The sequence below is a fragment of the Natator depressus genome, chromosome 3 (assembly GCF_965152275.1).
Source record: "Natator depressus isolate rNatDep1 chromosome 3, rNatDep2.hap1, whole genome shotgun sequence".
NCBI classification, from domain to species: Eukaryota; Metazoa; Chordata; order Testudines; family Cheloniidae; genus Natator; species Natator depressus.
This window is the reverse complement of record NC_134236.1, coordinates 9,838,679-9,859,366: the sequence shown is the minus strand read 5'-3', so window position 1 is coordinate 9,859,366 and position 20,688 is coordinate 9,838,679. Positions and strand designations below refer to the sequence as shown.

The 20,688-nt window shown below is 43.3% G+C and overlaps 1 protein-coding gene across 4 annotated transcripts in view; it reads right to left on the bottom strand.

Annotated features, from left to right (window-relative positions):
• Positions 1-20,688, bottom strand: part of EXTL3 (exostosin like glycosyltransferase 3) — a 219,324-nt gene that overhangs the window by 151,670 nt on the left and 46,966 nt on the right. The window contains exon 1 of one of the 4 annotated variants that reach the window (XM_074947407.1): positions 19,048-19,156. The exons of the other annotated variants lie outside the window; for them this stretch is intronic. The gene's annotated coding sequence lies outside the window, so the exon portion shown is untranslated. Of the gene's footprint in view, positions 1-19,047; positions 19,157-20,688 lie in introns of those variants that run through there. 4 annotated transcript variants of the gene reach the window in all.

The following is a 20,688-nucleotide window of genomic DNA, read 5'->3' as shown; positions in this document are numbered from 1 at the left end:
AAATATAAAATTTGTTTTTATGATATGCTTATTACACGCTATTTATTATTAATCATTACAGTATTTTTATTACATTATGAAAACGGCAACACTCTTCCAAGATCTCACTTTTGTAGCTTGTATCACTTTGAATAAGCTTGTTATAAGACAAGGCTCCTATGTTTCATCAAGGAGTATCAGATGTGAAACAACATGAAGGTATTTAAGAAGCCAACTCAAAGCGTTCCTCCTACACAAGCATTCAGATCTTGAGCAGTCCAGGCAAACCACACACATTATAACAAAGCTTAAACTTGTTCTTCCTAATAATTTTAAAAATAATACTAGCTGCCTATTTAATTTTAAAAACAGCAAAAAATATTCACCTCCCTTTCCATTTCTTATAAGGAGTCTTGAAGTTTAAATCTTCTCACTGTGATAGATATGCTTGTTATGTATAGATAGATAGATATGATAGATATGTTTTGATCTGCTTAGCTCTTGGAAGTCCAGGGGCTCTGGGCTGCTGGCCCCATGCTGCACAGGGTCCCTCGGGACAGCTCTGTCTGCCATTAGGGAATTTTTTCCCAAGAACCCCCGTAACATTTTGCAAACCCCAGTTTGGGAACCACTGGTCTACATAATACTTAGTCCCGCCTCAATGCGGGGGACTGGACTAGATGACCGACCAAGGTTCCTTCCAGTCCTACATTCCTATATTACACCTTATCATTAAGTACATTCATCCAAACTGAAATCTCATCTGCCATTGCACTTCCCAATTTCTCCCCTGAACTAGACTCCATCTAGAAAGATTTGACTCACAGCCCTCTATACATTTTACTAATTGAGGCAAATTAGTGTCACAGGCAAATGTTACCTACTTGTTCCCTGCTTCCAAATCATTCATATTTAAATACTGGCCCCAATGCAGACCTCTCTGGAGAGCCCCATTATTACTTTTCTAACCACTTGGAGATATTTATGTCACAGTTTCCTACGACAACCCATTTTTAATCCACACTAGGACTTTGCCCCTTGGCATATTTTCCTTAACAGTCTCCAATAATGTTCAATTATTACTTAACATCTTTCATCCTGGAGGATCCCAAAGTCCATATATACACAGGCATGACTCACTCCTGCCACCTCTGGGGCAGAAGACAGTAGCTGTTTTTCAGTGCAACCCGCTCCCCACCTCCCATGCTGTTTTGGATAACTGAAAACTACCATACCCAGAAGAAATTTAGGGAAGCCAAAAGCAATTACGCAAATGGGAATTTGGTCAGGGCTAACAACTCTATTCTTGTGACAAGTTCCACAGGGTCTTTTAATGAGCACAAGTGGTCAAGACCTCAACTTTGCAAATCATCCATAAGACTCCTCCTCCAGTAGTACATTGTCCTCTAATCTCATGCTGAGGCATGAGCGCAACACTGACTCACTGACTGGGAAGAGAGCCACCTACTGAACCACCCACGCCACAGGTGCACAAACTGGTGTTCTCATATCAAAGTATCAAGCAGGCCAGATCCAACAAAGCTTATATGACTAAGGCCATAGCCCAAGACGGAAGGTAGAGCAGAAGGGGACCTTATCAAAATATTTCTGGAACTCCCAGAGTATTATGCCCATTACGTCACCCTCACTATTTTATTAACATTTCACCTTGCAGAAGTTGTGCTGGTTTGACCTTATCAGATGCTTATCTAAGTGTTGTACTACTCTACCCTTCGACTTCGTTTCTTCTCTGAACTGAAGGGGAAGCTAACAAGTCTAAGGGATTCCGGACATTCCTCTGCTCCTTTGGGCAGATACGCAGCACACACCAACAGCTTTCCAGTCTTTAAGAACAACTGCTGGATGCAAGGATACATTGCAAATCCTAGTCAGTATCACAGGTTACCTCACACTTAGTGTCTTCAATCACCCTTGGCTCAATACCATCCAGTCCTGGTAATTCAATATGAGCGTTTGAGGTTGATTCACTGCTTCCTTTGATGACTTCAAATGCAGTGGGGGGAGGCGTTTGCTAAAACGCAAACAAGTTCACGGCTGTTTAAAAGATGGACTATTAAGCATATCTGGCATAAGAGGCAGCAAATTCCTGGTTTCTCTGCCAAGATGATAGTGCAGGAACCATGAACTGAAATGATATGGATGAATTGTTTAGAAGGCAACTTGCTGTTTCAAACCCTTGTTACAGTACTTCTAATGGCAGGCACTCCGACAGGGAAATTAAGCCTTGTGTGCTGCACATTTCCCAATATCCTAAGCACCAACTCTTTTTCTCTCCCTTCTCATTATTACTGAAACTATGTGTATATGCGTGGGGTTTTTGTTTTTTGTTTTTTTGGGGGGGAGGGGTGTTCCTTTTTAGGGATCTTACAAAGCAATTTGGGTGATTTAAGAAACAGCTCAAAGTTCACCTTTAAGGGGTGGCTGAACAGTCTAAGGTGCTGCATTAAGGTCACAGACTCCCCTGGAAGCATGTACTCATATTCCATCCTAATCCACCTCTCTAGGTGTTCAGATACCACAACGATGGGCCTGTATAATAACCCAGGGAGTGATCTCATTAGAAGTTCTTTTGCTATAGGTATTTCCTCATCCTACTCTACAGTAAACACAGATGAATAACGTCCAACACCTCCTCACAACTTCACCATTCTCTTTAATTGACCCATCTCTTGCACACCCATCCCTTGGTGGCCTAAATCCATGTATATGTAACCTTCCTGCTTCAAATTAGGTTGTTCTGCTCTGAAAAGGGACTCTAAAAATGGCATCCTGAGGTTCTGCGCTCATTTGGCAGCCCTGCAAACTCAGCTTGGATTCCAAATGCCAAACTAGGTCCCATTTCACACATCTCCAGCAATAATAAATCAAATGATACCCTCAGTGAAAACCTGCCCGCACACATTGAGTTATGCAATTGTCGGACTGGAACTTACCAGGTTCTACTGAGGATGTCTAAGGAGGAATGGAATCCAACTGTATTCACTTATTATAGTCATGCATCCGATGAAGTGAGTTGTAGCTCACGAAAGCTTATGCTCAAATAAATTTGTTAGTCTCTAAGGTGCCACAAGTACTCCTTTTCTTTTTATAGTCACTACAGTCAGCAGATATGGTGCCAAACAGTCCCTGAAAACAGATTTGTTGATTAAGAATGTGCTATGAGGGCACTTGATAGGAGTTACCATTTGTCCAAATCTGCGTCATTTGTTCTTCAGATAACCTCTTCACCCCTTTCTGTTTTATTATTAATCATGTTTATTATGGTACTGCCTAGAGTCCAACAGAGAATAGCACCCCACTGCGCTAGGCACAGTACATAGAATAAGAGCTGGACCCTGCCCCAGAAAGCTTACAATCTAAACAGACAATACAGACAAAAGTTAGGGGAAAGGGAGAGAGAGCATACAAACAGGCACAGTTCAGATTTACGTTTAGACAGGATTTTTACTTTTTAAACAGATTTAAAAAACCCTAAAAAAACCTTGCCCATTTTAATATTCCATTTTTGCACAGAACCTCGGTGCTTTTCAGCTGATGTGTTTAACTGACCTGCAGACAGACTCCAGTTGCCAAGTTTACTTGGTTCTTCAGCTTTTTTAATGATCTCCCTCCACTTTAAAATTCACCATCCCACATGATCCCAAGGGAGTCACCTTCAAGGAGTATTACAATAAACCAAATTGTGCAGTGGTCACCGTGAACCAGAACAGCTCCCACACTCCTCTGCTGTGTTAGCGCCTATATTTTATATACTAGAGTATCCTCCCATACTCTGCATGTCTAAACTAACTAGTTAACGGTTTCAAACTCACTAGAACACTTCTCCAGCTTGGCCGGCCCATCTAGGCCTGCCTGTGGTTATTATTAGGGCTGTCGATTAGTCGCAGTTAACTCACGTGATTAACTGAAAAAAATTAATCGTGATTAATCACACTTTTAATCGCACCGTTAAACAATAGGATACCAATTGAAATGGATTAAATATTTTGGATATTTTTCTACATTTTCAAATACATTGATTTCAATTACAACACAGAATACAAAGTGTATAGTGCTCACTTATTTTTATTACAAAAATTTGCACTGTAAAAATGATAAACAAAATAAATAATATTTTTAATTCACTTCATACAAGTACTGTAGCGCAATCTCTTTATCATGAAAGTACAAGTTACAAATGTAGTTTTTTGTGTTACATACCTGCACTCAAAAACAAAACAATGTAAAACTTTAGAGCCTACGAGTCCACTCAGTCTTACTTCTTGTTCAGCCAATCACTCAGACAAACAATTTTGTTTACATTTACAGGAGATAATGCTGCCCTCTTCTTATTTACGTCACCAGTGAGAACAGGCGTTTGCATAGTACTTTTGTAGCCAGCATTGCAAGGTATTTACACACCCGATATGCTAAACATGTATATGCCCCTTCATGCTTCAGCCACCATTCCAGAGAACATGCTACCATGATGATGATTGCTTGTTAAAAAAAAAAAGTGTTAATAAGATTATTGACTTAACTCCTTGGGGGAGAATACTATGTCTCCTGCTCTGTTTTACCGGCATTCTGCCATATATTTCATGTTATAGCAGTCTCGGATGATGGCCCAGCACATGTTGTTCATTTTAAGAACACTTTCACTGCAGATTTGACTAAAGGCAAAGAAGGTACCAATATGAGATTTCTAAAGATAGCTACAGCACTCGACGCAGGGTTTAAGAAACTGAAGTGCCTTCCAAAATCTGAGAGGGACGAGGTGTGGAGCATGCTTTCTGAAGTCTTAAAAGAGCAACACTCCTATGCAGAAACTACAGAACCTGAATCACCAAAAAAGAAAATCCATCTTCTGCTGGCGGCATCTGACTCAGATAATTAAAATGAACATGTATAGGTCCACACCGCTTTGGATCATTATCGAGAAGAACCCATCATCAGCATGGACACATGTCCTCTAAAATGGTGGTTGAAGCATCAAGGGACATATGAATCTTTAGCGCATCTGGCATGTAAATATCTTGCAACACCAGCTACAACAGTGCCATGCGAATGCCTGTTCTCACTTGCAGGTGACGTAAACAAGAAGTAGGCAGCATTATCTCCTGCAAATGTAAACAAACTTTTTTCTCTGAGTGATTGGCTGAATAAGAAGTAGGACTGAATGGACTTGTAGGCTCTAAAGTTTTACATTGTTTTATTTTTCGGTGCAGTTATTTTTTTGTACATAATTCTATATTTGTAAATTCAACTTTCATGATAAAGAGATTGCACTAAAGTACTTGTATTAGGTGAATTGAAAAATACTATTTATTTTGTTTTTTACAGTGTAAATATTTGTAATCAAAATAATAATATAAAATGAGCACTGTACACTTTGTATTCTGTGTTGTAACTGAAATCAATATATTTGAAAATGTAGAAAATATCCAAAAATATTTAAATACATTCTATTTTATTATTAATAGTGCGATTAATCACCATTAATTTTTTTTAATCGCTTGACAGTCCTAGTTATTTAAAATTTCTTGGCATTATTGTACCAGAAGCTTTAGAAACCTTTTAGCACCTTATAAAGCATGGACTGACCCTTAGAACATGCACATGAGGTTTTAATGTGACCCTGTGAAAACGGCCATTTTGCCTTATGAAGTATTCCGATTTTTTCAGTTTAAAAAAGTCACCCTCTGTTGTCCTTGCCACTGGACAGACAACGCTGTCAGACCAATTCTTTTTTCCTGCCCCCTTCTAACGTGCATGCTCCAGTCTAAATACACCTCATCACCCACCTACTTTTCCCATCACAAGATCCAGTTCAAATCATCCTTGAGTCTCTAGAAGTAGCTCCATCTCTCTCTCCTATTTTGACACACACATGGAGACTGAGCTGGTGGATCTGAACCTCTGCTATCCCCAAGCTTCAGCACAGAAAGCCACATGCAGCTCAGTCCTATGGGGTGGCCCACTGCAGCCCGGATCAGCCACCAGGTAGCAAAATGGCAAAAGATCACTGATGAAGGGATTTTGCACATTTGGTGGCAGGCAGTGGATGCGAGCAGGGTGAAAGGTGCTGGTGTTTGACAGACAAACCACCCCAAACTAAAACAGGAAAGGGGTTTTATACGAACAAAGTTCATTTTTAGGGTAGGACTTTCCAAAGCAATTAGCGTTGGTCTAACCCTGCTCCCACCGAAGTCAACATCAGGCCAACACTGAGCACTTTGGAAAATCCTCCCCTGAAGATGTTTGTTACTACCGTTTTATAGATGTACATGTTAATATGTGCCATGCACAGACAAATTATGCTTCAAGGAGACATTAAATCGCCTCTGAATTAACAGAAACATCTCATAAGCAGAGCATTAAATAATTCCCGACCATCCAGCAAGACAACTGACGACAGAATTACTCTTCACAATCTGTCCCACTCCAATCACAATCTGTCCTTACAGCAACAGGGTTGAGGGGGGATTTTACTTCTGTAGAATTACTATTTCTTTATAAGGACTCCTCACTGGAAAATTACCTGAAATGGACACCTTTCATGTTTATTAATAACAGAGCAAATGATTTTTATGGAAGCACTGAAGCTTTCCAGTAGAGCCAAATAAGACTTTAGCCATCTTGCCCATTCTCCCCCAGACAGCTAATCTAAATGCAAATTATAAGAAAATGACAAAACTAAGAGGATTCAGAATGGTACTGAAAATTTAAAACTGGGGACAAAGCACATGATCTTAGAGAACAATCCTCCAACTGCTGGCAGGTGGGAAAGGAGTCGATATCGTATTACTTATTCACCCCTAACAGATATATTTTTAAAAAGTAGCCTATAGTCTAGGATTTGCCAAACTGCATCATGTATGACATAAGGCAGTGCTTTTTCATATCACAAGTCCACGTTAAAAAAAGTTTCCGAACAAGCTATATAGAAAAGCAGCATGGTCTAGTTCAGTGGCTCTCATCCTTTCCAGACTGCTTTACCCCTTTCAGGAGTCTGATTTGTCTTGAGGGCCCCAAGTTTCAGCTCACTTAAAAACTACTTGCTTACAAAAATCAGACATAAAAATACAAAAGCTTCACAGCACCTTATTACTGAAAAATTGCTTCCTCTCTCATTTTTACCATATAATTATAAAATAATCAATTGAAATATAAATATTATACTTACATTTCAGTGTATGCTATATATAAAGCAGTATAAACAAGTCATTGTCTGTATGAAATTTTAGTTTGCACTGACTTCGCTAGTGCTTTTTATGTAGAGATTGTTGTAAAACTAGGGAAATAACTAGATGAGTTGATGTACCCCTGGAAAACCTCTGTGTACCCCTGGTTGAGAACTACTGGTCTATCTACATCGGGGTATCAATGTCGGGGTATCACCATAGCATCTGAGCTCCTTCCATGTAAAACCACTAACAGCAGCAGCCTTGTGGACTTCATGGAGTCTCTTTTTGGGTGAGAACTCTGCTTAACGTAAGGTTCTTTTGGTTTTGTTTTTTTTTATTAATTTCAGTAGGGGCTAAGGGGGTAGTATGAGTGCCATTCTTATGGTAGAAAGACTTTTTGGGGGGGGGAGGGGGAGAAGAGGACCTATTCAGGACCAAGTTGAGAATGGGAATCAAGTGTGGGACTAGTGGCAGATCTCAAAACATGCCCCCATGTTCCATCTTAGTGGTTTAGTCAGCAGTGCGCACACACACATGAAGCTATGATTAAAACAAAGGCCTAAAATCCTTCTGACAACATGCCACTAGCATTAGTTTCTGAATAAGTCTTCAAGGGGGCTCATTCTAACCACCAGAAGAAACCAGACACCAAAACCACCATTCCCAAGAACGGGGATATAATAAGAAGGATGCAGCTAATTAACTGTATAGCTGCAAACACTCATTACATGGGTTTCAGAGTAGCAGCCGTGTTAGTCTGTATCCGCAAAAAGAACAGGAGTAATTGTGGCTAACAAATTTAATTGAGCATAAGCTTTTGTGGGCTACAGCCCACTTCATCGGATGCATAGAATGGAACATCTCATAAGAAGACAGATAGAGAGATAGATAGACAATCATGAAAAGGTGGGAGTTGCCATACAAACAAGTTCTTAATACTTCGTATAGTCTGAAAGAACATATTCAGGAATATTCATAGAGCAGAATCTTGCTAATTAGTACTAATGAATGGGAGGCCCCTTTGCAAATGGCTGGATTTTGTGAATTAGCCAGCTAGTGAACCAGCAAAATTAGAAAAGCAAAGACAATGCATCAAAAAGTGCACTTGGCTCACTTATTTTGACAACTGCAGATTAATTATTTAGAGACCGTACTTTACAAATACATTCTGAAGTATCACAATAAATAAAGCTACTTTGTCATGCAAGAACCTCACTTGATCTGATTAGCAGGTAGTTAAAATAAAAAACAAATCCTTCTTCATTCCATCAGAAACTTGTCATGCTGATGGGCGTTTCTGAAAACACAGTCAACTCCTCTGTTTTTACAATTGTTTTGACATGCTTGATGCGAAAGCCATTACTCGGGCGCCTGTCAGTTTATGCACTGAAATGCAGGCTTTTGATCTTTGAGCCTAACTTGGAATTGTTAAGAGGTCCTGTCCTTGCCCACCTTTTATCATCTCTGGTATTTTACTGGACTTCAGTGACAAGGCTGTTTCCTACTACAGTAGGACTCAGAGTTATGAACACCAGAGTTACAAACTGGCCAGTCAACCATACAACTCATTTGGAACCAGAAGTATGCAATCAGGCAGCAGCACAGATCAAATAAAAGAAAAAAAAAGCAAATACAATATAGTGCTGTGTTAAACATAAACTACTAAAAAAATTAAGGGAAAGCAGCATTTTTCTTCTGCATAGTAAAGTTTCAAAGCTGTGTAAGTCAAGGTTCAGTTGTAAACTTTTGAAAGAAAAACACTAATATTTTGTTCAGAGTTACACACGTTTCACAGTTACAAACAACCTCCCTTCCCAAAGTGTTCGTAACAAATGCGTGAAAATGGACCACATGGTTTATTACCACCACCACCACCACCAAAGGTGAAAATCATTCCAAAAAAAACAAAAACAAAAAAAACCTATTAATGTTCTGGGTAAATATTAGGGTTTATTTTGGTGGAAAGAAAGATAGGGAAAAAGGTATTCAGTAGATTGTTTTGAGTTCTGTTCATCAATGTGGTTTGCTGCAGAACTAAAACAAAACTCAACACACAATGGCACCTCTGAATTTAAGAAAACAATATATCTCAAGTCCCCAAATAAAACTTTTCATTTGAACAGTTTGCTGTTGCAGACTTAGAACTATTAGTCTATAAATATTTAAATTTAATAAATTGGCCACACCATTTACAGTGCATAAACTCAACGTCATCCTTTTCTCCTGTTTGTTTTTAAACTTGTGAATACTTCTTTGTGTTCTGAAATGTATTCGGATACAGATTTTTGTTTCCTTCCCATTATAGTGTCAAATCTTTAAAGCATTATCTGCTAACAGCTTGAAACGTGTACATGGTGGACGTGAGATTCATCAATACATTCAGATGCACGCACACTTCAGAGCTTGCATGCGTGCCTGTTTATTGTGTGTCTCTTCTAGACTAATACATAGCCTTACTTCAACAGGCAGCTTTGCATACACACACACACACAGAGACTAATGTATTATCATAATACATCTATCTCATGCAATGTATTGTATTTTCCTAATAAAACAAATTATTTTTATATATTTGAACAATATAAAACTAATGTGAAAATCAGAAAAAAAGGAATAATACTTTTTGTAAAACCCAGGAATTTTTTGGTTAAAAAAAATCGGTTTAAACTGATAACGATGGGGCTTAACTAGAGGAAGGGACCAGGTTCCTATACTGTAAACAGCGTGGCCAACTTTCATGAGTCTCGTGATAACTATTGCTTTCCTTAAAGCCACAGCTCCCGGAGTCAAGTGGATGTGTGATGATTAAGGCTATGTTTAGGTCATGGAGGCCATGGAAGTCAGGAATCCCTGACTTCCAGAGACCTCTGTGACGTTCTCTGCCTCAGCTCCAGGGGGTCACAGCGACAGGCGACAGCGGGCCCTCTGCAAGGTTCCAATAACAGGTGACAGACTCCTGAGGGGACCCTCTTCAGGATTCCGGCGACAGCCTCGCCGGGAGGGGACACCTCGGGCAAGTGGCTGGGGGTGTCCTGTTTTCTCTTTGAGAAATATTGTCACTCTGAAGCTTCCAGACGCCGTGGGCAGAGAGGGGCCCCCCTGAAGCTTCCAGCTGCTGCGGGCAGAGGGGGGACCCCACAGCTCCCAGCCACCACAGTGGTGGGGAAAACCATGGAGTCGCAGCAGTGAAAGTCAGACAGGTCACAGGCTTCCGAGAACTTTTGTTTGTTGCCCGTGACCTGTCTGTGACTTTTACTAAAAATAACCATGAAAAACCTTAGCCTTAGTGATGATTTCAGCCTTCATTCTTAAAGAAAAAGTAAGTTTCTAGCCCTTGTGGCTATGGAGAAAGTTTTAAAATGTGACCCCAGTGCACCCTAAAGGCTCAAAAAGCAGAAGGCAAATATAAAGAACGCCAAATCTATTATTTTTACATAATGTCATGATTTTAAAGCCAAATGACATAATTTTTGGTGAGCCTGACTCCGGATTTTTTAACATTTGGGGCTGGCAAAACTGAACCCATCATTGTCATGCCCAGCCACTCACTAGGCATTGCTCTCTCCCCACCATCACCTCGGTCCTTGAAATGACAGTGACCACATCTTAAAAGAGCTAGTTCAAGTGACAATGTATATTTTCAGGCTTGCCCAGAGTAGAAATTATTATTTTAAATGGCAGCTCTGTTATGCAACAGCAACAAGGAACAAAACCAAAGAAGCAAGTGGCAGGTGTTGACACTTGCACTGTCCAAAACAAGTGCACACTCCAGGAGTAAACACATCTCTCCTAGCCATTAACAAACGTTTCTGTGCTGAGCGTGGGTGCCAGAGACAGGCAAGAGTATTTTGGACAGCCAAAATCTCAGGGCTTACTATATGAAAACAGAAGACGCCATTCTGCATATTCAGGGCCAGGCTGGAAATAAACACCACTATTGTTCCTGTGCAAGGATGGGTAGTGAGTTATAGAATAAGAACAGGCATCAAAAGAGATTTTCAGAACAGCTCAGCACCCCACAGCTTCCATTTAGATATTTAAAACAGGTGCCAAGATCTCATAAGTCAATGGGAGCTCCAGCTGCTCAAAACTCTGAAAAAGCAGGCCACGCTATACTCGCTTCCCATTGACTTTGGAAGTCAGACCAGATCACCACAGTGGTCTCTTTTTGCCTTAGAAACGACAAATAAAAGGAACGAAGCTCTTGGGGGGGGAGATAGCTCAGGGGTTTGAGCACGGGCCTGCTAAACCCAGGGTTGAGAGTTCAATCCTTGAGGGGGCCATTTAGGGATCTGGGGCAAAAATTGGGGATTGGTCCTGCTCTGAGCAGAGGGTTGGACTAGATGACCTCCTGAGGTCCCTTCCAACCCTGATATTCTATGATTCTATGATTTCTTCTGAGAACCAGGCCCACAGTAAACGTAGGGATTTCAGGAAAGATGAGGACAAATTGGAGAAAGTCCAGCAAAGAGCAACAAAAATGATTAAAGATCTAGAAAACATGACCTATGAGGGAAGATTGAAAAAACTGGGTTTGTTTAGTCTGGAGAAGACTGAGAGGGGACATGACAACAGTTTTCAAGTACATAAAGGGTTGTTACAAGGAGGAGAGAGAAAAATTGTCCTATCCTCAGAGGGTAAGAAGAACAAGCAGCAATTGGCTTAAACTGTAGCAAGAGTGGTTTACGTTGGACATTAGGAAAAAACTTCCTAACTGTCAGAGTGGTTAAGCACTGGAATAAATTGCCTAGGGAGGTTGTGGAGTCTCCATCATTGGGGATTTTTAAGAGCAGGCTGGACAAACATCTCTCAGGGATGGTCTAGATAATACTGAGTCCTGCCTTGGTGCAGGGGACTGGACTAGACGACCCATCAAGGTCTCTTCCAGTTCTATGATTCTATGATATAAAACAGGATGTGCCACATCAGATCAGAGAGCTGGCCCAGCAAACCCAATGGCCTCCCCTGGCAGTAACTGCTTCCCAGGAAGAGGAATTCCCCCACAACGCACCCAGCTTACTGCACAATGCTGGGGTGAAGGAGGATCCCTTCCTGACCTCTGCAGTGACCAGCTTACATCCTGCACAGCATGATTACTATTAAATATTTACAGCGCAGTAGCATGCTCTAGGAATTATTGTGGGGAAGTTCTCTGGCCTATGTTACACAGCAGGTCAGACTAGGTCCCATCTGGCCTTAGAATGTGTGAAAGCATCTAGAGGGCAAGTGTGAACCTGGACCCCACTGTAATGGGTGCTGTAGAGAGTTCCTGCTCCAAAGGTTTTACAGACCTTATTGATTGCCCTTACCTCCGTGACCCTAATTACAAGAGTCGGTCATAAAGAGAAAAGGAGCGCTGAAGGAATTGCTTCCTTCCTAACCTTAACAAGACCCATCCTACGCAGACAGTAGTTTGAGGAGTGCATCTGGGCCACTGACTCTGGTCATCTTTCAAACTGCAGCTCTGTAGCTGAACTGCTTTTGGAGGTGAGAATAGGCCTAGGAGACATACTTGCCCATCAGAGCTACTCCTAAGAACAAAGGATTGCAGATATTAGTTATAATAGTTAATTTCTCCTCTGTGTATGTATTTTGACAGCTCAGATTCACCATTGTATTTCTTTCTCTGGGGAGGCCCATGGTTTCTCTGGGGCATAGCATTCGTCCTTCCTGACCCTCCCTCATCTTTTTAATCGCCACCCACAAAGGCCTCAATTCACAGCAAGGGGGGGAAAGATTAGACTTTGCTTCCTTCCAAACCCGCAAATGCTGATCTGCATGACTGCCAGGAGAAGCTCACCCAAGAGAGGTACAAGGTTTCCCCATCCCCAAACTCCCCAGAAGATGACTGCACTGCCCCTGCAGTGATGCCAGACCCAGCCTAACACAAGATTCCCCAGTTGTCCTTTCCATGCTATTTTCACAGGGCTCGATCATGATCCCAGTGAGGTCATGAGAGAAAGATCCACAGGGGCGTCACTGGGAGCAGGACTGGGCTCTGAGCTTGCTGTGCTTCCTGCTGATAAAGGAAGCCAGAACCAAACAAGAAATTCCTTACTGACAAATACAAGCACTTAAACAACAAAGCAAAAATAACCTCACAACAACGCTTAAACTGCTGGAAAGTTTCCTCCGCAAAGGCTCTCATTTGTGGCTCATGCTGGGATATTTTTAAAAGCACAGAACCAGATTTTTAAGGCATCACATGAGAAAATACAAAGCATTTATTGAGAAATAATAGCTTAAACAATGGCCACAATTTCCCCAGGGTCTGAACACCGCAGCTGACAATAAGCCGTATTTCTGCACAAAACCCACTTCACAGGCTTGGGGGATTTGCTTTGTTGGAGTTGGATTCAAGTTGGAGAGTTAAAACAAAAGGCTCTTTGGGTTTTCAATGCCATTTCCTCCAACCATGCACATGTGACCAGAGACTCAAGAATCAGAAACAGGGGATAGATCTATTATGTTCCTCCCTCTGCTAGTACAGGCTTGTCTCCCATAGCACCTGCCTATAGTGCTTTGCTCATTCTAGCAGGACACTATCAGAGATGGGTTCACAGCTGAAAATGTAACAGTAAATTTGTACCCAGTATATACTGCAGTTGCAAAAAAAGAAATTCAGCATCCTTTATGGATATTTTGTACCACATTTATCACTATATACAACCCCTTCCCCAAAGCAGCCAGCATCAGCTGGAGCAGGGAAACAGTCCCCCAAACCCTAGTCTCAGGGAGCCAGTTGTGGCACCAGGCCAGAGGCATAGCTTTCCCTCTCCCTCACATGAGGAGGAGCAGCGGCGAGCCTTTGTGGCCTCCCAACATCACTCCAGTTGGAAGCGTGGGCTCTGGATACACCCCGGTCCATATCTGATGCATCGTCAATGGTGGCTGTTCCCACTTCATCCAACCACTCCTCTAACGCTGCAACCCTCCAGCTCTGACTCTCCCTGCCCACTATGCTTCCCACCACTTTAGCTCTCTTCCTCGGTCCTCCTCTACTCACTTAACCCTGAGCATCCCCTTTCCAAACATCCCCTTCCCCTTCAAAAGCAAGTAACACACAAACATATAAACAATCATGGAAGACACTACACTGCCACACACATTATCTGTAGGTCACAGAATCATAGAAATGTAAGCTGGAAGGGACCTCGAGAGGTCAGAAAGTCCAGCCCCCTGCCTGAGGCAGGGCTAAGTAAACCTAGACCATCCTTGACAGGGCTGGTCCAACCTGTTCTTAAACACCTCCAACGATGGGGATTCCACAACTTCCCTTGGAAGTCTGTTCCAGAGCTTAACTGCCTTCAGAGTTAGAAAGTGTTTCCTCATATCTAACCTAAATCTTACTTGCTGCAGATTAAGCCTATTACTTTGTATCCTACCTTCAGTGGACATGGAGAAGAGTTGATCACAGTCCTCTCTATAATAGCCTTTAACATGCTTGGAGACACATCAGATCCCCCTTTAGTCTTCTTATTTTCAAGACTAAAGATGTCTAGGGTTTTTTCTTAAAAACCTTTCCTCATAGGTTTACAAAACCTGACCTTTTATCATCTGCTCTCCTCTGGACTCTCTCCAATTGATCCACAATTTTCCTAAAATGTGGTGCCCCAAATTGGACCCAATACTCCAGCTGAGGCCTCACCACTACCGAACAGAGTGGGACAATTACCTCCCGTGTCTTATATACGATACTCCTGTCAATACACCCCAGAAGGATATTCGCCTTTTTCGCAACTGCATCACATTGTTGGCTCATATTCAATTTCTGATCTACTATAATCCCCAGATCCTTTTCAGCAGTATAACCCTATAGCCAGTGTGTTAGCAGAGCATCCAATTGGAGGACTTTGGCACTAAAAACCCCTCTCTCCAGAAGGCAGTTCAGGTCTTGTCTTCCTCAATTCTGAATATTAATTCATCCAGGAGCTTAAGTTATTTGTTCATATTTTGGTAGCATCTAGAACCTCAACCCCAGTTAGATTTAGAGCCCCGTTGTACTGGGCACAATACAAATGCACAAGTAAAAGATGACTCCTGCCCCACAGAGTTTATAACTTTATTAAGACAAGACGCAATGAGTGGGTTTTATAAAAAAAACAAAAGGGACACTAGAGGTAGGCCAAAGGAAGTGGTAACAAGAAAATGCATCTTCATTGACCAGATCCATGCACAGCTAGATGGTTTCAAATTTATTTGTAACTTATTAGGGGGAAGAAAACCCCAGCACGTCAGAGTCCTGACCAGCCATCTACCTAGCTGTTATCAGATGACAGTTGCCTGGAGGCATCATCCAGGAAATTGATTTTGAATAAAGATTTGAAGGAACAGGGGTTAGGACATGCAATTAAGGCACTGGTCTAGGACTCTGGAAATTTAAGTTTAATTCCTGGCTCCACAACAGACTTTCTGTGGTTCCCTGAGCAAGTTCCTTAGACCCTTTGGATCCCAATTCCTCATCTGTGAAAAGAGGACAATACTACTTTCCTTTCTCTTTCCCTACGATTGTCTATTTTGAGTGTAAGTTCTTTGAAGCAGGGCCAACTGTTACTATGCGCATCTACAGCATCCAGCAAAATGGAATCCTGAACTCATCTGAGAGCTCTAGATGCTACCAAAATACAAATAATAATCAGCTTGCTTTTTAAAATGTTTGTGCATGCTTAGAGCACAGCCAGCCACATATTCTGCATCTGTAATTTTGAAATTAAGGATGCCAGACATATTGGGGTACTACCCTCTACACAGACCATATAGAACAGGGGCAGGCAAACTTTTTGGCCTGAGGGCCGCATCAGATTTCTGAAATTGGAGGGCCGGTTAGGAGAGGCTATGCCTCCCCAAACAGCCAGGTATGGCCCAGCCCCCGCCCCCTATCTGACCCCCACCCTGCTTTTCGCCCCGACAGCACCCCCCCAGGACTCCTACCCCATCCAACCCCCTCATTCCCTGACGGACACCTGCCCCATCCACGCCCCCTGCTCTCTGTCCCTTGACCGCCCCCAAACCCAGCCACCCTATCCAACCCCCCCATCCTTCCTGACTGCCCCCCCGGGACCCCTACCCCATCTACCCCCCCCCCACTCCCTGTCCCTTGACCGCCCCCGGAACCCCCCTCCGACTTCCCCCCTCCTTCCTGACTGCCCCCCCCAGGACCCCTGCTCCTATTCAACCCCCCTGTTTCCTGCCCTCTGACCGCCCTGACCCCTATCCACACCCCCGTCCCCTGACCACCACCCCGAACTCCCCTGCCCTGTATCCAACCCCCACCCCCCACCTCCTGCCCCCTTACCGTGCTGCCTGGAGTACCGGTGGCTGGTGGCGCGACTGCACCAGGACAGGCAGACGCGCTGCGCAGCACAGAGCACCGGGTCAGGCCGGGCTCTGCGGCTGTGCTGCCCCAGGAGCTCGCCGCTCTGCCGCCCAGAGCATTGCGCCGGCGGCGCAGAGAGCTGAGGCTGCGGGAGAGGGAGGACAGCAGGGGAGGTGCCAGGGGCGAGCCTCCCAGGCCAGGAGCTCAGTGGCCAGGAAGAATGGTCCTGCGGGCCGGATGTGGCCCGCGGGCCGTAGTTTGCCCACCTCTGATATAGAACTTATTTTTTTGCAGCAATCCAAGATCACATTCTAATCAAGCAAAATTCACTGGGACAATTTCCAAGCCTCATAATCACAAGGTTTGTTACAATATCTGGAACTACACGGAGCCTAATCAAGCCAAACGCAAGCTGGTCAAACAGCTGCCATACTGCCTGAAGTGCTACCAAAGTACTGAACACACACCTGGGAGGGATCTTACTCTTGTCAAAAAAGTTGGACACTCATTTCCGATCAGTAAAATCCTGAAGAAGCAAGCAAAAAATTCACAGCAAACCCAACAGAACAGAGGGAACACGTCGCTCAAATCAACATTCCTCGTGTCAGAGGGCTTGCTGCAAATCACAAGTGTACGTATTAGCAGCAGCTGCTCTGCGGACAGACAACACAATCCCCCTTTTAATAAAGGATCAGAGGCAGCCTGTAGTCAATGCTCTAACAACAATCAATGAACTGTGGTCAGAGGGGCTTTAATGGAGCTGGGAAGGTAAACAGTGAAACTTTTAAAGGCAGACTTAACATGGCAACCAACAGCTTATAAATATGAACTGTAGTCACAAGAATAGAGTACAAAATGCTTCCCTGCACTCAATCATGACTGCTGTTTAAAGTGGAGTGTTATAGGAAGGAATCAGGTATCATTTGGCTAAACAACTAAGCCCTGCACAGATATGAAAGCTATCAGTAAACAGGTCAGTTACATATCTTACCGTGTTCAAGGCCTCAGCAGGAAACACACCCCTCCCAAACACACTTACACACAGTCATGCACCTGTTCAACTGAAAATGGTTTGGAGGTCAATCCTAAACCCGACTCCACTAGCTGTATGATGATTCATATTGCAATTCACTGGGATGCAAATCGCAATCCACCTCACTGCTGAGAAGTCTTTTCCTAGAAAACATTCCAAATCATCTTCTACAGCAAGCAATCCCTCCTGCATGTATAGAATCAAGGATGTACCTTAGGCTTTAATAGTAAATCTAGGTTAGAGTAATCCTAAAGAGGAGAAATAAAATTGTGTAGATTTGGTTTAAGTATTCTGCAGGATTCGGAAAACAAGCAAAGAGAGAGAGTACTGGGGTATTTTAAGCTATCACAGACACAGACTACACATGTGGCTTTGGAACATTTGCAAACAAAAATTGCAGACATTAAATATGGATGGAATAATGGCTATTTTATCCAACTCCTAGCTAACCAAGGACTGCCTCCTGACAGTGTACACCAGGCACTGTTTCTCCCACTTATTTTTAAAAAACCCACTCCACCCCAACAGTATCCCGATATTTGTGAAACCTTTAGAAAAATACAGGCTTGCACTGTACTAACATTCAACACCATCAATGACCTTTACCATAGGACTACGTTATATTTTTATCATATAATGAATATGCTAGCTTCCATCCACTCTCTGAGCTATCAGTCAGCTAAGAACTGATCAATCAGGGACATCTGTACACACACAGTGCCTCCAAGAAGCTGAAAGCTACAAATGAAGACCCTAAAGCATGCATACAAATGCAGCAAGTATAACAGATCTGGGAAGAAGACAAAAAATACCTCGATGACGTATTGAAAAGCACAGAATCATTTATGTAAGCCTCCACTGCCTATACCAGGGGTGGATTGAGGATTGGTCCTGCTTTGAGCAGGGGGTTGGACTAGATGACCTCCTGAGGTCCCTTCCAACCCTGATATTCTATGATTCTAAAGCTTGCGAGCCACATGGGGCTCTTTACAGTTAAAGTGTGGCTTGCACACCCTGCCCCCCACATTCTCTACCTATCAGACTGGTGGGGGGAGAGCTCAGGGCTTCTGCTCTATGGCAGGGTGGCGGGGCTAGGGGCTTGTCTTCTGCTCAGTGGGGAGGTGGATCTCAGGGCTTCAGCCCCATGGGGCATGCCTGCCAGGGCTCGGGGCTTAAGCAGGAGCAGGGCTGAAGCCCTGAGCCCTGGCAGATGCCTCCCAAGGGCTGAAGCCCCAAGCCCTGGCAGGCATGCCCCGGCTCTCAAACTTCTGAAGATTGTCGTATGCGGCTCAGAGGGTTGGTAAATTTGGCCACCCCGATCTATACAATACCAATACATGCGGTAGCTCAAATACAATTGGTCATGAAGTTGCATCGCTTTTCCTCTTCTCAATTTTACTGCAGAGTCGCTATGGAATGAGGCAACCCCTACAGAAAACTGCTGTATTTCAAAGGAAAAACTAGAATGTAATATTCAAAAATAAACCTCCAAAAAGTTACAAGTTCTAGGCCCAGCCCTGTCACTGACTCACCTCTGACATCTTGGGAAAGTCACTTCACCTCCCTGTGCCTCCGTTTCTTCATCTGTTCAATAGGGGCAGTACCTCCCAATCTCACAGGAGCGTTCTGAAGATTAGAGTTTGCAAAGGGTGATGACGATGAAAGAGTACTTACTATCCCAGGGATGCTGTGCAAAAGTTATCCCCTGCCAAAAATAACAAAAAACACCACCAAGTAGTTCTAGATCAGGGGTGGCCAACCTATGGCTCCAGAGCCATGTGCAACTCTTCAGAAGTTAATATGCGGCTCCTTTCATAGGTGCCGACTCCGGGGGTGGAGCTACAGGTGCCACCTTTCCAATGTGCCTGGGGGTGCTCACGGCTCAACCCCTGGCTCTGCCCTAGGCCCCAGCCCCACTCCACTCCTTCCCCCAAGGCCCTGGCCCCTTACCCTGAGTCTGCTGCGCCCTTGCTCCTCCTCCTTCCCCCCCACCCCTCAAGCCTCCTGCACACCACAAAACAGCTGATCGTGGCGGGCGGGCGGCGGAGGGATGGAGGGTTAGGTGCTGATCGGCAGTGCTGCTGGCGGGTGGGAGACACTGGGGGGGGGGGGAGCTGAAGGGGCGCTGCTGATGTATTACTGTGGCTCTTTGGCAAAGAATTTACCAATGTTCAGGCTCCTTCTCAGGCTCAGGTTGGCCACCCCTTTTCTAGATTCTTCTCTTCCATTTTTGCCCCAATGGGTATATCGAGCTAAGAAACATAATGGAGCCAACAGGTTCCAATGGGACATTCGTTTGCCCTATCAGTACATGCCAGCAACTTGGAATAGCCAGACTGCTTCCTTTTTGGATAACCATTTTACAACAGGACTAAAAAGGATGATCTTGTGCTTAAAGCAACAGACGGACTCAGGAGATCTGGGTTTAATTTGTAGTTCTTCAGCAGACTTCCTGCATGATAAATTCCTCAGGCAAGTCATTTTGCTCTCCGTGTGCCTCAGTTCCCCATCTGTAAAACAGGAATAATGCCTCCCTTCTCTCACCCTTTGTCGATCTTGCCTACAGACAATCCCTGTACTACGGAGTTTAAAACGTGCATGGGTACTGCATCTAGCAGTAAGGGGCCTCAAACAGGTTTGAGGCCTCAGGGTGCTACCATAAGACAAACGGGTGGGAAGGAGGAATCTCTGGTGCTTGCCTTATGTTACAGTCTGAAATATTTAATTATAAAGATTGTAGCTACATTCCTAGTAAGAGAATTGTAAAAAAAAAATAAATAAATAATGAATGTCCCAATTTCTCTTTTCAATTTAGTCCCAAGATTCCACATTATAAAGGTATTTGGGGTTTTCACCATAAAATATTGTATTTACAAACGCTCTCCCACACCCCCACATCTTTCCACATAAGCCTTTACATCTAGTGCCCCTATATCGTGTTCCCAAGTTCTTTCTTCCTCTCCTCACCAGAAGTTAAGGCGATGTCCTAATTTCACCTGCCTCCCAATTGGGATTAGACTGCCAATGTCATTACATGATAAAATTATGGAATGACAGCACATTCCATTGACTATTTAAATTAATATCTGGAAAATATTTAATCTTTACTACATACTAGAATTTATTTCAGCCTTGTGAAATAAATTCTAGTATGCAGCCTTGTGCAAGCAATG